Source organism: Megachile rotundata, chromosome 2 (assembly GCF_050947335.1).
Source record: "Megachile rotundata isolate GNS110a chromosome 2, iyMegRotu1, whole genome shotgun sequence".
In the NCBI taxonomy this organism is placed as follows: Eukaryota; Metazoa; Arthropoda; class Insecta; order Hymenoptera; family Megachilidae; genus Megachile; species Megachile rotundata.
Genome location: NC_134984.1, coordinates 7621694 through 7639904, shown reverse-complemented (window position 1 = coordinate 7639904; position 18211 = coordinate 7621694). Strand labels below are relative to the sequence as shown.

The 18211-nt window shown below is 34.6% G+C and overlaps 1 protein-coding gene and 1 long non-coding RNA gene across 12 annotated transcripts in view; one reads left to right on the top strand and one right to left on the bottom strand.

The window, feature by feature from the left end:
• The window catches only part of LOC100877791 (uncharacterized), a 412529-nt gene that overhangs the window by 301289 nt on the left and 93029 nt on the right, over positions 1–18211 (top strand). The window lies entirely within an intron of this gene.
• Positions 1–18211, bottom strand: part of LOC143266046 (uncharacterized) — a 159620-nt gene that overhangs the window by 135643 nt on the left and 5766 nt on the right. The gene's annotated exons all lie outside the window — the stretch shown is intronic.

Below are 18211 nucleotides of genomic sequence, written 5' to 3'. Positions count from 1 at the left end.
TCTCCTAATTTATATAATTCAAGTACAAAACATAGTGAGCACACATTTTTGAAAACGAAACGATTTCAGACATAAGGAGAAAAATTACTTGAATTGTTCACTACTAGCAAATATTAAAATCAATAGATCAATTTCATCCACATCTTAAGGAGAGTGTCTCACTGTGGCCATCTTGCTTGTTTACATCAGCGTCTATCTCACTCATGCACCTTCGAAAATTCGACTGTATTAAGTATAGAGTATTTTTTGCCGTCTAAGGAGACCAGAGCACCGTGTAGTGAAGTCTACTGATGGGTGATGTACTCGTAAAAACTTCATTTTCGCAATATTCCAGCATCAAAGTCGAATCTACGAAATCGCCTTGTCTCCTTCGCACATCGCATTGGTGAAAGAGACGAGTCGATTTTCATAGATTCGACTTTAACGCTCGAATATTGCGAAAATGAAGTTTTTACGAGTACAGCACCCATCAATGGACTTCCCTACAGGGTGCTCTGGTCGCTTTAGATAGTAATAAATACTCTGTACAGAATAAAGTCGAATTTTCAAAGGTGCATGAGTGAGACAGACGCTGATCTATGCAAGCAAGATGATCGCCGCGAAACATTATCCTTAAGGCTCGAACCTAGTAACAAAAAAAACACGTGTGAGTTTAATGACACCATACGGTGACTTGCAGAAGTTCGACGACCTTTACCTATCTTATGTGTTTTTGGTTAGGAGAGGCAAGAATAGTAAATATCTATTTTTCAAAAATGTGGAAAACACAAATTTAAAACTCCAATGGCATTTTGCGAAAAAGTAATATTTCGCCATTGTTTCTTTTGCATCTTATTCTTAAAACTACTCTAGGTTGCTACCGAGGTTAATTTTGCAAGTTTGTCTTTTAATTTTTATGAGGTGGAAACTAAGGGTCCTTATAGAAAAAATTGTTCATAAAATTGGTCGAAATAGGTATACACAAAATTGTGGTAAAAATAGTGTTCATAAACTTTTATCGAAATGTACATTAACTTCGAGATGAGAACACATTGTATTGCCAGTTTATATATCATCCCATATTAATTTCTTTTGCTACCATAGTTCTAACTTAAAAATAAATAACCATCAAACGTACATAAATCTACTGTTAACAATAAACTGGACGGGTTTTCCGTTGAGAAACGCGACCGATTAATTACTTCATTGCACAGTAATTTACGTAAACGAGCATCGAACACGAGCATCGTCGATAATTTCAGATAGCACTTCTGCGAGTCCTCGATAAATTATTATATTCGTGTATATTCATTGTACGCCTTCCATTTTCATTTGCATTCAATCTCAAGGGAGAAACGGGCCTCCACGTTCATCGCATTAATCTTCAGTCGCGATTCGTGGCATGCAATTTGCCGTGTTTATAATTTATCAATGATCCTTCGAGTGTCTCTACTTCGTCGGCCTTAAAGTCCGCAATTAGAAGCTCCTACGAACGGTTCTGCAAGCAGGTCGTGAATCTTGAATGCCGATGGCTCGCTTCACTGCCAACCAGGACGATCTGTTGTTATTACCGTTGTTGTTTACTACCAATCGTAATTGACGATGGCTATAAATACCGACACCGCGTGAAAATCGTCGAACATTCAAAGTTATTTTCGTTTTGTGCACCGGTAATCGATTTTGGCTGCGATTCTCTACACCGCGAAAAAAGTTACAAGGCACACAAGAATACGACAGGAAATTGTATTCTGTGGAACATTTTCTGCTTTCTTCATTTCTAATACTAATATTTACGCTGATAGAAAGATAAATGTTGCAGAGATTAAACGATTAAAAAGCAGTTAAGATAATTGAAATTTTTGTTGTGTTTATACAATGTAAAATTTGTAAAACAATATAAAATTCTGTATGAATTTTCTCTTTCACTCTGTGTTGACAATTTTAGGTTTATAAAAATTGATGAACATTGAAGAAAAATGATTGACAGATATATTTTTGAACTTTTGTAAGTTATAATAAGAAAGTATTACAATAGCTAATTTTATTTCTTTTTTAATAGACTTTCAAAATAAACAGCTCGTATAATGTAAGAAAAATGATTACAAATATATTTAAAAATTTTAGGATACGTTGACATTACAAGTTTAAGAATAAGCAGGTTGTTGTATAATTATTGTTGATATAAATGTCAAAACTTATTTATTTTAATACAATAAATATTAACAATGTAATAAATTAACTAAGGCTAACAACATCTGGCAAGCTTGTTTCAAACTAGTGACCGCGCATGTAGCCAATATTACATGCCAATACCGTATGTTGTCCTAAGTCGATATTTAATCAGACAGGAAGTTATACAATGAAACTACATATGAAAATTATACAGGGTGGCTCACAACATTTTGCCATCTAGATTTGCGTCATTGTTATTACTCATAACAAAAAATGTTTCAGATGAAGTTCAATGGTTTTGAGAGGGGCATATGCTGATGGTATATTTTTTAAATATCTCTTAAACTAATGATTCTTTCGCATAAATAGATTAATACTTTTTTGTAAAGAATATGAAGGAGTATCAGCTGATGCAATAAAAAATATATAATTCCATTTAAAAAAACATTAATGACCTTCATATGTCCTTTATACGTCCACCTATAAAAAAAATATACCAGCAGCATATGCCCCGCTCAAAACCATTCAACTTCATCTGAATCATTGTTTGCTATGATAACGACTCAAATCTAGATGGCAAAATGTGGTGAGCCACCCTGTATATGTATATTCTCGTATTTTTACACCCATATTTCTCGGGAAACTGATTTAATTCAAAAAAGATGCGAGATGAAACTCTGGAATTTTAATACGCTTTTGCAGAATATAGGTTTAAGTGGATCTTTACACAAATTCAAATGATTAAATGCCAGTACCTGCCGATATTCAAGACAATCGATAATAAAATATCACGAGCAATTTATATTTAAGCATTAAATTGCTTTCACGGTAGTCGATAGTGCAGTGGATGTGTCATTGTCTATCATGAAAACGTACTCTTATATTGAAATCTTTTTAATTTTATTTCACCATTTTTGTATGTTATTTGATAGCCAATTTCATAGTCAAGATAGAAATTCAAAATAATGATAACAGTCAGCTTTTGACATCTACGTGAATAACAATATGCAGCTCTATTGAAAAAATGCAAATGCATTGTTTTCAGAAAATGGCTCTGCATATTTTTTGTTTACACAAATGTTTTCTGTGTTTATATAGATTTTTCTGCGCGGAAAATTATTAGAGTGCAATATTAAAAAAACTCAACAATAAAAAATTAGACATTCCATTTAAGAAAATAAAAGTGACCACTATACCTTCCCTACGCCTCCACTTACAAGAACAGTATTTATATTGCATTATGCAGTTTCTTAAGTCCTATAATTTTTTTACGTAACATTTTTTCGTATTGTTTGAAATAACCACGATATTTAAGTGGACACAGTTGATGAGACACACTGCATATTTAGACAGTGAAGACTTCATCCAAAACTCAAGAAATTTACCAATTGTACCACATAAATAGGAGAACATGTGAGAAGAAAATCTAATAGCATCAAGATACCCGGGATGATGATCTGAATATGCGAATCATAAGTTTATCCATAATTTACAAATATGTTAACCATCAGTTTAACGTAAAAAGTAATTAATGATTAAATTGAATAGATTTTTAGAAATTAGGTAATTAATTATATCTATTGTGTCAAGTGGGATGGCCTAGGATCTAAAAGTCTACTCTCTTTTAGAACATTTGTAATTTGAAAGCGTTGGAAACTAAAACCGGCCCAAACGATGAATATTTTGCATAAAGAAGAATACCATGATTGATATTGATAAATACAAAATAGTTAAGTTTTTTAAAGGTTCTCTAGTTTAATTGCTGTATTAAAAAGTCATTCTTATGAGGTTAACATTATCTTTATACAGTAGAAATAAGTAAACAAAGAAACTACAAATTACTGGTCTTCAATAATATTACGATTAGTGTTTTATTATTCATTCGTCCTTCGAACTTCGTAGGGTTTGAACGAGCCCATGTGAGAACGTGCGTACTTCCTTACTTAGTCAAGACAACGGTTCAGTGACCATAATCCGAAATCTATCGTGCTTGCACATCAATTTGTGTGCAAGACAATACCTCGTGCAGTGCATAAACAATTAGTTATTCATTTGGTGACAAAACAATCAGTGAATTAAAAATAATCATTCTAAATAAAAAAAAAAAAGCAAATTTAATCACACCGTCAAGTGGGCCCTTACTCGGGGGCATCCACAAAACCAATTACACACTGTCCATAGAGTACATGCAGCATAATGCCGAAAGTAATTAAACGAAAACGCGAAAATTACAAAATGAATAACAGTTGTAGATATAAATGGTGTTAAAATATTGCAACTCATGAAACAAATGAAAAATGCAGAAAAGCAAACAAAAAGGCTGAATGCAACAACAAACTTACTCTCCAAAGACAGAAAAGATAAACAATGTAATACAACGTCTCCTGAGAAACGATCAGAACAAATAGATAAAATGGGCAAAAAACGCTCAAGCTAGTCATTATAAAAGGCAGACATTAGTAAAAAGATAATTACCCCGTCATCTGATGACTCAGGCAAAATAACGAACTTAGTATGTTAGTGCAAAAATTAATGAAAAATATAGAAGTAGAAAGAACCCATAAGATTTTTATACACTCTCAAACCACTAGTGGAGCGCCGAAGCAGGACCACACCGACACTCGCACAATGGAACCGATGGATAGTTCCAGCGTTGACCCAACGGGCTTAGAAAAAGAGCAATATTGCGAGAAAGACACGTCGACAAAAAGAAGAAAACGTGTCACCAATGCAATAAAGCAAGCGGAGGACAAGCGAAAACCAGGACCCAGCAGACCCACTCAAGAGGAACCAAAGCCCAAGCATCAGTCATCCCAAACAATTTCTAAAGATAATTGAAACAGCAGACCTCACAGGTAATATATTTAAAAAAAAAAACAGACCGAAAATTTATCTAACATCCTGTCATCACTAATAACATAAAATTCCCTACAACCATTTTACATGAAGACACAGATAAACTATAAATTTATTCTTGCCCTTAATCATAGATTTTTATGTTAAAAGAATTAACGACAAGCGCCTACTCCAAACTCACACAACGACAATTCACAAAATAGCATGCGAAACATTAAAAATAAATGGTATACAATTATTTACATCTTGGTGTATCCAAGAACAGAAAAAAATATAGCAATACTGTTAAAAGATGATCTCGAAGATGACTTCGAGACTAATTTAGTTTTACAAGAATTGAACAACAAAAATATAGCCGATTTAAATATTATTACCATAAAAAATGCATGGCGATATTGCCAGCAACTGTAATTTAGAATACTGTTGTGTCAAGTACAATGTTCCTTATAATCTAAGTAACTGGTCCCGTTTTAACCCCTTCCCGTGCCATTTATTTATCAGATGCGTCAGTCAAGACTAACTACTCAGGGCTATAACATTAAAACGAACAAAGAAAATTAAAAAGTTGTAACTATTTTATATTTAGGGATCCTTGATAATGCAATTCATAGTTGGACCTAAATTTCAAGTTAAAGAGTATTCAAAATTTGAGCAGTAAGTGCGTCACGAGTGAGACTCGTCAAAGCACGGGAATAGGTTAACTTATTCAAAGATAGCAAATTGAATACTTATTGCGTTAATTGCAAAAGATTTAGTCACTTCGACTCATATTTCCAAAGTTAAAGGAATGGAGGTTAAAAATTCAAGAAAACAAATTAGCATTACAGAAAGAAAAGGCAAATAAAGAAACCATTAATAAAAAAAGAAAGGAAATTACCTTTAGTACAATAGTGGCCGGCGATAATCTAAAAAAAATATATAACCCAAAACTAGACAGGATAGCCGAGACAACCACACATTCTACCACAACCTCCTCCTCATCAAACCACTCCCATAGCTTATTCCTAGTTCAAGTGAAACAAGTAATCGAATCATCAGGCAAAGCACAAACCCAAGTAATCGAACGAACAGAGTCAAAATCTAACAAAATCAATTTAATGCATTGGATATCATATTATAAATGATCTTCTCGATCAATAGCAAAATCCAGCCTAACAACGCCCTTGGCGCAATAAAAATACTTCAAATAAATGTAAACTTTTTAATAACCGACGAAAGAAGAGGGTCACTAGTAGAATCTATAGAAAAATACGACTTATATGTAGTCTTTCTTTGAGAAACTAAGTTAAGTGAAAAACATCGTATTAATTTTAAAAATTATATTTTTATAAGGAATGATAGGCTGTGCACTAAACAGGTAGGAACGGGTATTTTAACAAAAAATAATATTAAATTCAGATCCGTCCAGCCATGATGTTTTTGACATCACTATCGCTCACGTAAAAATTCATAACAATAATAATTTGTTTTCAAAATTAGCATATGCAACAAACAGTTGCAAAAAAGATTTTAGGCTACTACTAAAACTGGTGTTTGAAAAACTAAAATAACACAAAAATTACTTTCAACATTTTTCCACTGGCTATAGCAAAACGAAATCCAATATAGACTATCTTTGTACCACACCATGGTTGCCTCTTTTCCTAAAAGTGGAGCGTATAGACATTTGCTTAGCGAACAAAGACCTCATTTCCACAATATACCTGTCCCACACCGATTTGATTCCTTTGAATATGACAGTGACTACAGAGTCATTTTAGTGTTCATTTAACTAGATGACTTTGATAACATACTAATAGAGAAAACAGCACCGAATATTAAATATAATTTTCATGAAGCAGACTGGGACAAAGTCAGAGCATACTTGTTAGTCTCAACATATTGTACGGTCGTCGCGTCTACAACCTTGTACTGTTTTCACCGTCTTATAATTGAGATTGTTGTGATACAATAGCTTAATTAAACAAAAACTCGAACAATTTAAACAAGAATTCTCTGCAGATAAAGCTAATAGTAATACAGTTACCATTTTTTCGGATATAAATCGAGCCACAAACCCAAGGGACGATGATATCCCGGAAAACTATTTCACATCATCAACTAAACTATACACAAAATTCAAAAACTTAAATAATAAAAAGTCTGCGAATTTTGACGAGATACCGAACATAGTGCTAAAGAAACTACCCCTTCAGTACATAAATTATTATACAGTAATATTCAATAATTGCTTAAATCAACATTACTTCTCTATGAAATGGAAAAATGGCAAATTAGTAGCAATAAAAAAAAGAGGGAAAGATAGTGATAACCCCTCCAGTTACAGGCCTATTAGTCTCTTGCCTAATATAAGTAAAATTTTCAAAACTACCATAAATGACGCCATAAATTCATTTTATAAAAGTAATAATATCATACCAGAAACACAATACAGATTTAGATATAAACATTCAACGGTACATGCAATTTCCAAATTCAAGTCCGATATTTGCTGGACGAGAAATGCTGGAGAATGTATAGGCGCGATATTTATTGATCTTGAAAAGGCCTTTGATACTTTTTGGCTGGATGGTCTTTTCTTTAAGCTAATTAAGGAAAACTTCCTAAAAAACCTAGTAAGAATGCTTTGGGAGATGCTGCACGACAAACAATTTGTGGTGGTGGAAGGGGAAAACTCCTCTACCAAAACATTTAAAATAAAAAATGGCGTGCAACAATGTACAGTAAATTCCCCCATCCTGTTTAACATATTTTTATGCGACTTGCTACACGTGTTCAGCCTGAATTCGGACGGAAAAAGATTTGCCATTGCATTTGCCGATGACCTACTAGTATACATTAAGAATGATAAACCATCTGTTATAAAAAGAGAATTGCAAAAATTATTCAATAAAATACAAGACTATTTTCACACGTGGAAACAAAAAATAAATGTAACTAAGTGCGAAACTATATTATTCAGGCCTTACATTTAAAATGACACCAATTTTAATGTCCGCAAACATTCAGAAACATTTCAACTACATAATCCGAACGATATTAACATTAAGATCCCACATAACAATGTATGTAGTTCGTTATCTGGGAGTGTATATGAACTTCAGATTAAATTTTAACAACCATGTGCAAATTCAAATAGACAAAACACAAAAGGCTTTTATGAAGCATAAAAGACTATTTTATTCTAAGGATCTAGATCGTAAGGTTAAAATTCTATGTTATAAGGTACTAATAAGACCCATCTTGACATACGGCTGCCAAATTTGGTTTAACGTTAGCGCCAGTACAATGGAAAGATTGAGAATTTTCGAAAGAAAATGCTTGCGAGCGTGTTTGAATATGTATCGCTCGCCCGAATCAAACTATACCAAATACATTAACACTATTAAATTATATAATGTCGCCGAGTTAATCAGGATAGATTTGTTCATAATTAAATTAATACGCAACCATTGGGCAAATATCTACAACATAACAAACAATAACCTTATTTGCTGCTCAGTATATCCAAATCCGCTATATTTTATCAAAACCATGGAAACCGAATACATACCCGCTGAAGGTTTTATATATTTAGATACCGAGGGTCTGATACAAAATCCAATGAATTTACCGATAATATACCACATAAATAGGAAAACGTATGAAAAGAAAATTAGGTACATTAGAGATATACGGGACGATGATCCAAGTATGCGGTTCAACACCAAACTATCCATATTTGATAAAAAGGACAATCATAGAGGTAATAAAAAATTGTACTGGTGGCTTAATTAATTAGTATTCTAGAATTAGATTAATTATATTTAAGGCAATATATACTTATAATATTTAAATTTATAACTAAAGAGACTAGACTTTACCGATCCTCGATAGTATAGTGGTTAGTATCCCCCCATTCGTCCTTCAACCGTCGTAGGCGACGGACGTACCCTTAAGTGCCTCGTCGGAAGTGGAAAGCGCATAGCGTAGTGCATAGTCAAAAGTGCCAAAGAAAAACAGTTCAGTGACGCGCGTGGTGCATAGACACTAATAAACAATGATTATTTTATTATTATTTAAATACACACATATATACATATATGTATAAATATAAACATTCATAGTATTAGTGTAGTGATAAGTTATTAGTGTAGCAAAATAGACGCGACAACTAACACAGAAGAGGGATGTCCCCCTTTTTTTGAGATTAATCTGACACCGCAAAATTTGCAATCTCTGCAAAATTATGTAAGCCAGGAGTCATGGATTAATGAGGCTGCCAGGATTTCTAACATTCCGACCATTACCTCAAATACAAGTTTGACACATTTAAGTGATGTTACACTCAAACAATATGTAACAAAAGTGGTTAAACAGAGGAAACAATCGAAGAGGCTTAATCCAACACCAACAATGGTTAAAAAAAAATTGAAGGCAGAGCCAGTGGACAAAGAAGCGACATCAACTGTTACGGCATCGACATCACAAGCTACAAAAAATATGGACGATGAGAAGAAGAGGCCTTCTTACGATGAATTGGTGGAATTTAATCGTAAGTTAAGTGCTTTCATCGAAAAATTGCTTAAGCAATTAGAAGAAAAAAACAGACTGATTAATGATAAGCAATCACAGTCTGCAAAAACAAACCGATTTGATAAATTAATTCGATATGAGTCCATGGATATTGAGGAACGGGAAGGTGATGAAATTGAAGGAGAATCGTGGACGAAAGTCAAATCTCCTAAGAGGAAGAAGAGGACAAGTGGTATAAACACGCAGGCGGAAGATATATGCCGTGCAGGCCCCCAGTGGTGATCCACCCCATAGCGGCCGGACTTCTCCAGGATCCTCTCAACAGAGACAACCGGACAACACAAGGAAGCAACCCAAAACACGGCTACAGGATGCCCAAGCTGTAGCCAGTGGAAAAGGTCTCAACCTCGCAGTTTCGTGCAAAAAAGCCTTGACAATGAAGGTAAACCTATTAAAAAGCCGCCACCGATCACGATGCATGTTAACTCAACTAAATCGGTTATCGAACTGTTACGTAAATCTTTTGACGATTTTTATGTGAAGCGGATAAACGCAAGTAAATCCTCTATATATGTAAGTTCCGTCCAAAATCATAAGAGAGCATGTGAGATTCTGAAAAGTAATAGCATACAATTTTTTACATATACCCCCAAAGAGGAGAAAAATATCACAATTTTGCTAAAAGATTTAGAAGGCGATTTTGAGCCACAAGAAGTCCTAAGTCCCCTTAAAAATAAAAATGTTGATAATTTCAATTTTTTAGAAGTTAAGAAGTTTAGAACAAAAAGGTCAATAGAAGGCAATCGGAACCTTCCGATATTTTTAGTTCAACTCTCGCCAAATAGCGATTGCAATAATCTTAAACTTATGAAAACTTTGTTACATACGGTAATTAGATGGGAAAGAATAATCAAAAAAGATAGGATCCAATGCAAAAGATGCCAAAGGAAAGGGCATGTAGCAGTCAATTGCAACTTAGAATATAGGTGTGTCAAGTGCAATATCCCACACAATCCTGGTGAGTGCCCGCGCTCGATGGTCACTAACACAGAAACAAGCCCATACTGTGTAAATTGCAAGAACTTTGGTCACCCTGCATCCTACAGAGGTTGCCCAAAGCTATTAGAGTTTAAGAAAAAAATTATTGAAAAAAAAACAAATTTTGAAATTAGGTAGAGAAAAGAAAATAGCTGCTTACAATAAATTTGTTAAAAAAGATGTACAATATAGTTAAATAGTTTCACAAGAAAATGTTGCCCGACGAACACTACAAAACAATACAAGCACAATTCCCGCAAGAAACGAACACCCTGATCAACACACTACACTTTTTACTGACATAAAAAAGATAATAGCAGATACCATTACGTCACAAATTGCGCAAATTCGCGAAGCAATAGAAATAAATTCAAACAAAATTAATATTATTGTTGAAGCATTAGATCTGGATATTTGACTTTCTCGCTTCTTACACACGCTTCATCCAAGCCAAAAAATTATTATTTAGATGGTGTTTACGATCGACCCACGGGCGCAAGGGACAGGGATCAGGAGGGCAATGGCAAAACACATTTTATCGAATGTAATTAAGAAATTTATTCGTAACTTATATAAAGTATGTTTACAGCACCGGATTTCCAATTCGAATGAATGGGCCACCAATACAACCGTTCCGAGTCGCACTCACACCAATGTCAAAATAAAAAGGATATTATTCCGAAAAATTAACTGATACCGCGCTACAAAACCATAACTCTTGCCATCGAGTTTACTCAGGTTCTCGACCTCGCAGGGCACCAGTTGCGAGGTTCACCTCAAAACATAACTGCGTGCCATTAGATCAATCAGCCAGGATCTCATGGTTACGCAGCAGAGTTAGGTGCACGAGAACCGAGTACCAAAAATTAATAAAAATAAAAAATTAATTTTCCGTACGAGTCCAAGCAGCCAGGGACCGTCTACAATAACGTAAAATCAAATAGATACGAAAAGAAAAGTAGGTAAACACGAGCGACTCGGATCGGTCGTATCCGACCTTCCCATTCTTCGATACCTGCTCCTCACCGCTCGGCGTCCTTATCAAGACTACCGTTCTCGACTCTTACCGTCGCGTTCACGCTCCCCCCTCCAATCGGTTCAGCCGTCCGATTCAAGAATTTCAAACGAAAAGATTTTAATTATTAAACAAACGATTTTAATGAAATGAATATTAAATGAACATTAATTTTTTAAAATGAGATTAATTCGTTAATTGCGTTGGTAACAGATGGGTTAAAGATCATCGAGGTCAATATTAACTCCATTATAACAAATGAGAGGCGGGCCTCACTGGTAAACTGTTTAAATAGATATTCACCTGACATAATGCTACTGTGTGAAACAAAGTTAAATCCGTCCCACCGTATTAGTTTTAAGGATTATTACATTATAAGAAATGATAGGCCAAAAGCTAAACAGTTTAAAAAGTTTAAGTTTAAGACCATCCAGTCAAGCAGTTACATCAACACAGTCAGTTTTGAATGCACAATAATAGAAATAAAATTACAGGACAATCAAAAACTGTTTATAGTATCTGCATATGCAACCAGCAATTGTAAGAAAGAATTTTTGTCTGAGCTGCGAAATCTATTTGAGTCATTAGAGTTTTACAAACCAAATCACTTTTTTTTAATAGCTGGTGATTTAAATGCTAAGCATGCTGCTTGGGGGAACCCAATTAATAATCACAGAGGCACGACATTACTAAACTGGTTTAATGATAACAGACTCAATTACAGGTTGTCTTTAATTAGAACAATGGTACCATCATTCCCAAAAAGCGGTTCTTTTATTGACATTTGCATTGCTGACAATAGAATCTCATTTAACAACACAATAGACGGCAAACTTGACTCCTTTGAATACGACAGTGACCATAGAGCAGTTATTATGGATATATCAATACTTTCTTTAAGAAACCTTATTATCGAAGAACGACCCGCTACAATAAAATATGATTTTACTAAAGCTGACTGGGACAAATTCCAAAATACATTGCTTGACTCGGAAATACACGACTTAGTACGCAACAGAAACTTGACGACAGAGGAAATAGACAAACACATATCCACAATAGACGCAAACATACGAGACGCGATTGAACAGTCAGTTCCGCACATACCAAACAATTTTAACTCAACGGACAGATACATAACGCCACGAATAGAAAAACTTAGAAAACGCAAAAGTAAACTATTAACTTCACTCAATAACTTAAATAGATTACAAAGACATGATCCTTCGAATGACATGTTAATAGCGACTCTTAAAAAATTATTAAAAGCAACCAGGCGTGAAATAAAGCGGTTATTTCATGAATCGGTTAGTAATCATTGGAAACAAAAAATTACAGGCATCTCGTTACAGAAACCGAAAGACCTCTTCCCCTCTATAAACAAATTATATCGACCCAAAGAAAGTTCCGTAATAGACAATCTAAAAATCCCTGATTATCACAGAAGCCTCATAGAAAACGCAGACATAGACCATAGTAAATTACAGCTTGATGCAAACGGCAATTACATAATCACCGACATTAAAGATAAATTAAATATACTAGGCGCTCACTTTGAAGCGGTACATACGCAAAACGATAGTCTAGGAAAAATCCAACATTCAAGTTTAATTAAGCAAAAGGTGGAGCAGTTCGAACAAGAAATGGAAATAGATAATGCAAACAATAGTACTGCAACCATTTTTTCGGATAATAATTTAGCCACAAACCCAAATGCAGAGGATATCCCGGAAAATTATTTCACGTCATCCACGGCATTATGTACAAAGTTCAAAAATTTAAATAACAAAAAATCCTCTGGTTTCGATGGGATACCCAACATTGTATTAAAAAAGCTTCCCCCTCAATACATTAATTATTACACAGTTCTATTTAATAACTGTCTTAACCAGCAGTACTTTCCGGTCAAATGGAAAACTGCCAAACTAGAGGCTATAAAAAAAAAGGGGAAAGAAAGTGATAATCCCTCTAGTTATCGGCCAATAAGCCTTTTGCCTAATATCAGTAAAGTCTTTGAAACAATAATAAATGATGCCATAAACTCTTTTTGTAAACAAAACAATATTATATCGGAAACCCAATATGGATTTAGACATAAACATTCGACAGTCCACGCCATATCAAAATTTACATCTGACATCTGTTGGGCGAGGAATGCTGGTGAATGTGTTGGTGCAATATTTATTGACTTAGAAAAAGCCTTTGATACTGTTTGGCTGGATGGTCTTTTCTTCAAATTAATCAAAAAAAGTTTCCCGAAACATCTTATGAAAATGCTCTGGGACATGCTACACAATAAACAATTTGTGGTAGTTGAGGGTGAAAATTCCTCAACTAGAGCCTTCAGAATTAAAAACGGGGTGCAACAAGGAACGGTAAATTCCCCCATCTTGTTTAGTATATTTCTTTGTGATTTGCTGCGCATGTTTGACTTAAACTCGGACGGAAAAAAATTTGCTATTGCTTTTGCTGACGATTTATTAATATATATCAGAGACAATAAAGTATCCATTATACAAAAAGAGCTACAGATAATACTCAGTAAAATTCTGGACTATTTTCATACATGGAAACAAAAAATAAATATTAATAAATGTGAAACCATATTGTTTAGACCGTACATTTCACCCATATCTGACGCTAACCACGACGTTCGAAAATACACAAAAACATTTCAATTACGCGACCCGACGGACAGTAACGTAACGATTCCTCATAAAAATATTGTACGATACCTTGGAGTACATTTAGATTTCAGACTAAATTTTAACAACCATGTACAGATACAAATTGATAAGGCACATAGAGCTTTTATGCAACACAAACGATTATTCTATTCCAAAGAACTAGATTATAAGGTAAAAATACTATGCTACAAAGTCTTAATAAGACCGATCTTAACCTATGGCTGTCAAATATGGTTTAACATTAGTGCTAGCACAATGGAGAAGCTCAGGCTCTTTGAAAGAAAATGCGTACGAGCATGCTTGACCATGTACTGTTCGCCGGAATCGAATTACACCAAGTATATCCGTAGTGTTAAGTTGTATAATAAAGCCGATCTAGTTAGAATAAACTTATTCATATTGAAACTAATTAGAAACCATTGGGCTAACATCCATAAAATAACCGACAATAGCCTTATATATAGTTCAATTTACCCGAATCCGCTGTACTTTGAGAAAACGAAAGAATCAGGCTATATACCCCCTGAAGCATTTATATATCTAGACAGCAAAGGCCTAATACAAAATTCAAGAAACCTACCACTTTTATATCACATAAATAGGAAGACTTATGAAAAAAAGATATGGCACGGTTGTAATATACAGGATGACGACCCAAATATGCGTTTCGACACCACGCTTTCCGCTATTGATAAAAAGGACAATCATAGGCATAACGTAAAATTATATTGGTGGCTGGACTGATTAGCTAGTTAGTGGATTATTTAGTAATAATGTAAGATAAATACACAAACAATGGAAGCGCAATATTATTGGTCCTCGATAGTATAGCGGTTAGTATCCCATTCGTCCTTCGACCGTCGTAGGCGACGGACGTACCCCTAAGAGCCTCGGCGAAAGTGGAAAGTGGAAAGTCGCAAGCATTGTTTGAGGTGCATGTTGAGAAGTGCCAAGCGGAAATACTATTAAGTGACGCGCTTAGTGTATAGACATTATAGACGAAGACTGACTAATTACTATTATATATATCGGCAAATACATATTAAAATATAAATTTATTATAGTGTTAGTTTAGTGAAAATAATAAATTAGTGGTTCAAAATAGAAGTGACAACAAAAACAGAAGAGGGATGTCTCCCTCCTTCTGAAGCTAGCTCATCATTGCAAAACTTGCAATCTTTGCAAAGTTCCGATCAAAAAGACTCATGGATAAATGAGGCTGTTGGAATTCCAGGAATTCCAACTATTGTTTCTAACACAAGTTTATCACAATTAAGCGATGTTACATTAAAGCAATATGTAACGAAAGTAGTAAAACAGCGGAAACAGAGAAAACGACTTAATCCGGTACCAACGATGGTAAAGAAAAAATTGAAGATGGAGGCAGCACAAAAGGAGGCGATGTCAACCGAGGTGGCATCAACATCCCAAGATGCAAAAGACACGAAAAATATGGACAACGAGAAGAGACCCTCCTACGAAGAGTTGCTAGAATCTAACCGCAGATTAAATGAGCTCACGGAAAAATTGCTTAAACAACTTGAGGAGAGAGATAAAGCAATTAATAATAATCTATCTCAACCTGATAAAACAAATCGACCGAAAAAAGTGACGCGATACGAAGCAATGGACATGGACACTGAGGAAAAAGAAGATGCGGGAAACGAAGACGATTCATGGGCGAAAGTCAAATCCCCTAAAACAAAGAAGAGGATTGGAGGCATAAGTACGCGAGTGCAAGAGGCACAGCGTGCAGGCCCCAGTGGCAGTCAACTTCAACGTTCTGGACGAGGGCTACCTGAATCCTCGCAACGCGGTCAACAGGCGGACTATTCAAAAAAACAGCCCGGAACGCAGCCAATGGAGGCCCAAACTGAGACCAGTGGTAAACGAGTGCAACCACGTGAGTCTGAACAAAAAAGGTTTGACAGTGAAAATATTAACATAATTAAAAAACCGCCACCGATTACGGTTCACACAAATTCGCCAAAGATAGTTATAAGATTATTGCAAAATTCTTTCGATGATTTCTATATAAAAAGAATAAACGCGAATAAGTTCACGGTATATACTAAGTCAATCGAAAACCATAAAAAAGCGTGCGAGATATTAAAAAAGAATGACATCCAATTTTTCACGTACACTCCCAAAGAGGAAAAAAATATTACAGTATTATTAAAAGACTTAGAGGGTGATTTTGAACCCCAAGAAGTATTAGAGGCCCTTAATAATAAAAAGATTGATAATTTAAATTTTGTTGAAGTAAAAAAATTTAAGACAAGAAGATCAATTGAGGGCAACCGTAATCTCCCCATATTCCTAGTACAGATTTCGGCAAATAGTAATCGTAATAACCTTAAATATATCAAAACTTTGTTACACACGGTAGTTAGGTGGGAAAATATAATTAAAAAGGACAGAATACAGTGCAAACGGTGCCAAAGAATTGGCCATGTAGCGGTGAATTGTAATCTAGAATATAGATGCGTTAAATGCAATATACCTCATAATCCTGGTGAATGCCCGCGCTCTATTGTTGCGAATACAGAAACCAGCCCATATTGTATAAACTGTAAGAGCTTTGGCCACCCGGCATCCTATAGAGGGTGCCCAAAGCTCTTAGAGTTCAAAAAAAAAATTGACGAAAAGAAACATATTCTGCAAATAAATAGGGAAAAAAAAATAGCCGCCTATAATAAATTTATTAGAAAAGATGCTCCATTTAGTCAAATAGTCTCGCAAGAAAAAGTTATTGAACAGATACCGCAAAACAATTCTAATATAATACCTACAAGAAACGAGCACAACGAACAATATGGTGCATTAATTTCAGACATTAAAAAAATAATTACCGAAACCATTACATCACAAATTACACAAATCCGTGAAACGGTAGAGATCAACTCAAATAAGATTAATATCATTGCGGAAGCTCTAGACCTCAACATATAATTTTCTCTGCTTTCTCACAGAATTCAGTCGCGACAAAACATTATTACTTAGACAAATTGAAAATCATTGAAATTAATGTTAATTCAATAATAACAAACGAGAGAAGGGCTTCACTAGTTGATTGTCTTAATAATCACTCACCTGATATTGCTTTACTATGTGAAACAAAGTTGAATCCGTCCCATCGCATTAGTCTTAAGGATTACTATATTATAAGAAGCGACAGACCAAATGCTAAACAGGCTAGGGGAACAGCCATAGTTGTTCGAAAAAAGCTTAAATTCAAGGCCATCCAGTTAAACAGTTATATAAATACGGTAAGTTTCGAAAGCACGGTAATCGAAATAAAACTCCAGGACAATCAAAAATTATTTATAATATCAGCGTACGCGACCAGTAATTGTAAAAAAGAATTCTTGTCCGAATTAAAAAACCTATTCGATTTTTTAGAATTATACAAACCGCACAATTTCTTTTTATTAGCGGGGGATTTAAACGCTAAGCACATTACCTGGGGAAACCCCATCAATAATCATAGGGGAACTACATTACTAAATTGGATAAAGGATAATAAATTAAATTTTAGACTATCGTTATGGAGAACAAAGGTGCCATCCTTTCCCCAAAGTGGTTCTTTTATTGATATTTGCATCGCGGACAATAGAATTTCCTTCAACAATACAATAGATAACATGTTAGACTCTTTCGAATATGATAGTGACCACAGAGCCGTAGTTATGGAAATATCTGTAAGGGCTTTAGACGGATTCATTATTGAGGAACGCCCCACTACAATTAAATACGATTACAATAAAGCCGACTGGGACAAATTTCAAACTACCTTATTAGACATGGAAATACAGGACTTGGCACGAGATAGAAACTTGACGGCAGTAGAAATTGACAAACACATATCTACCATAGACGCAAATATAAGAAAAGCAATAGAGCAAGCAGTACCCCATATATCAAGTAACTTCAATTCAACGGACAGATA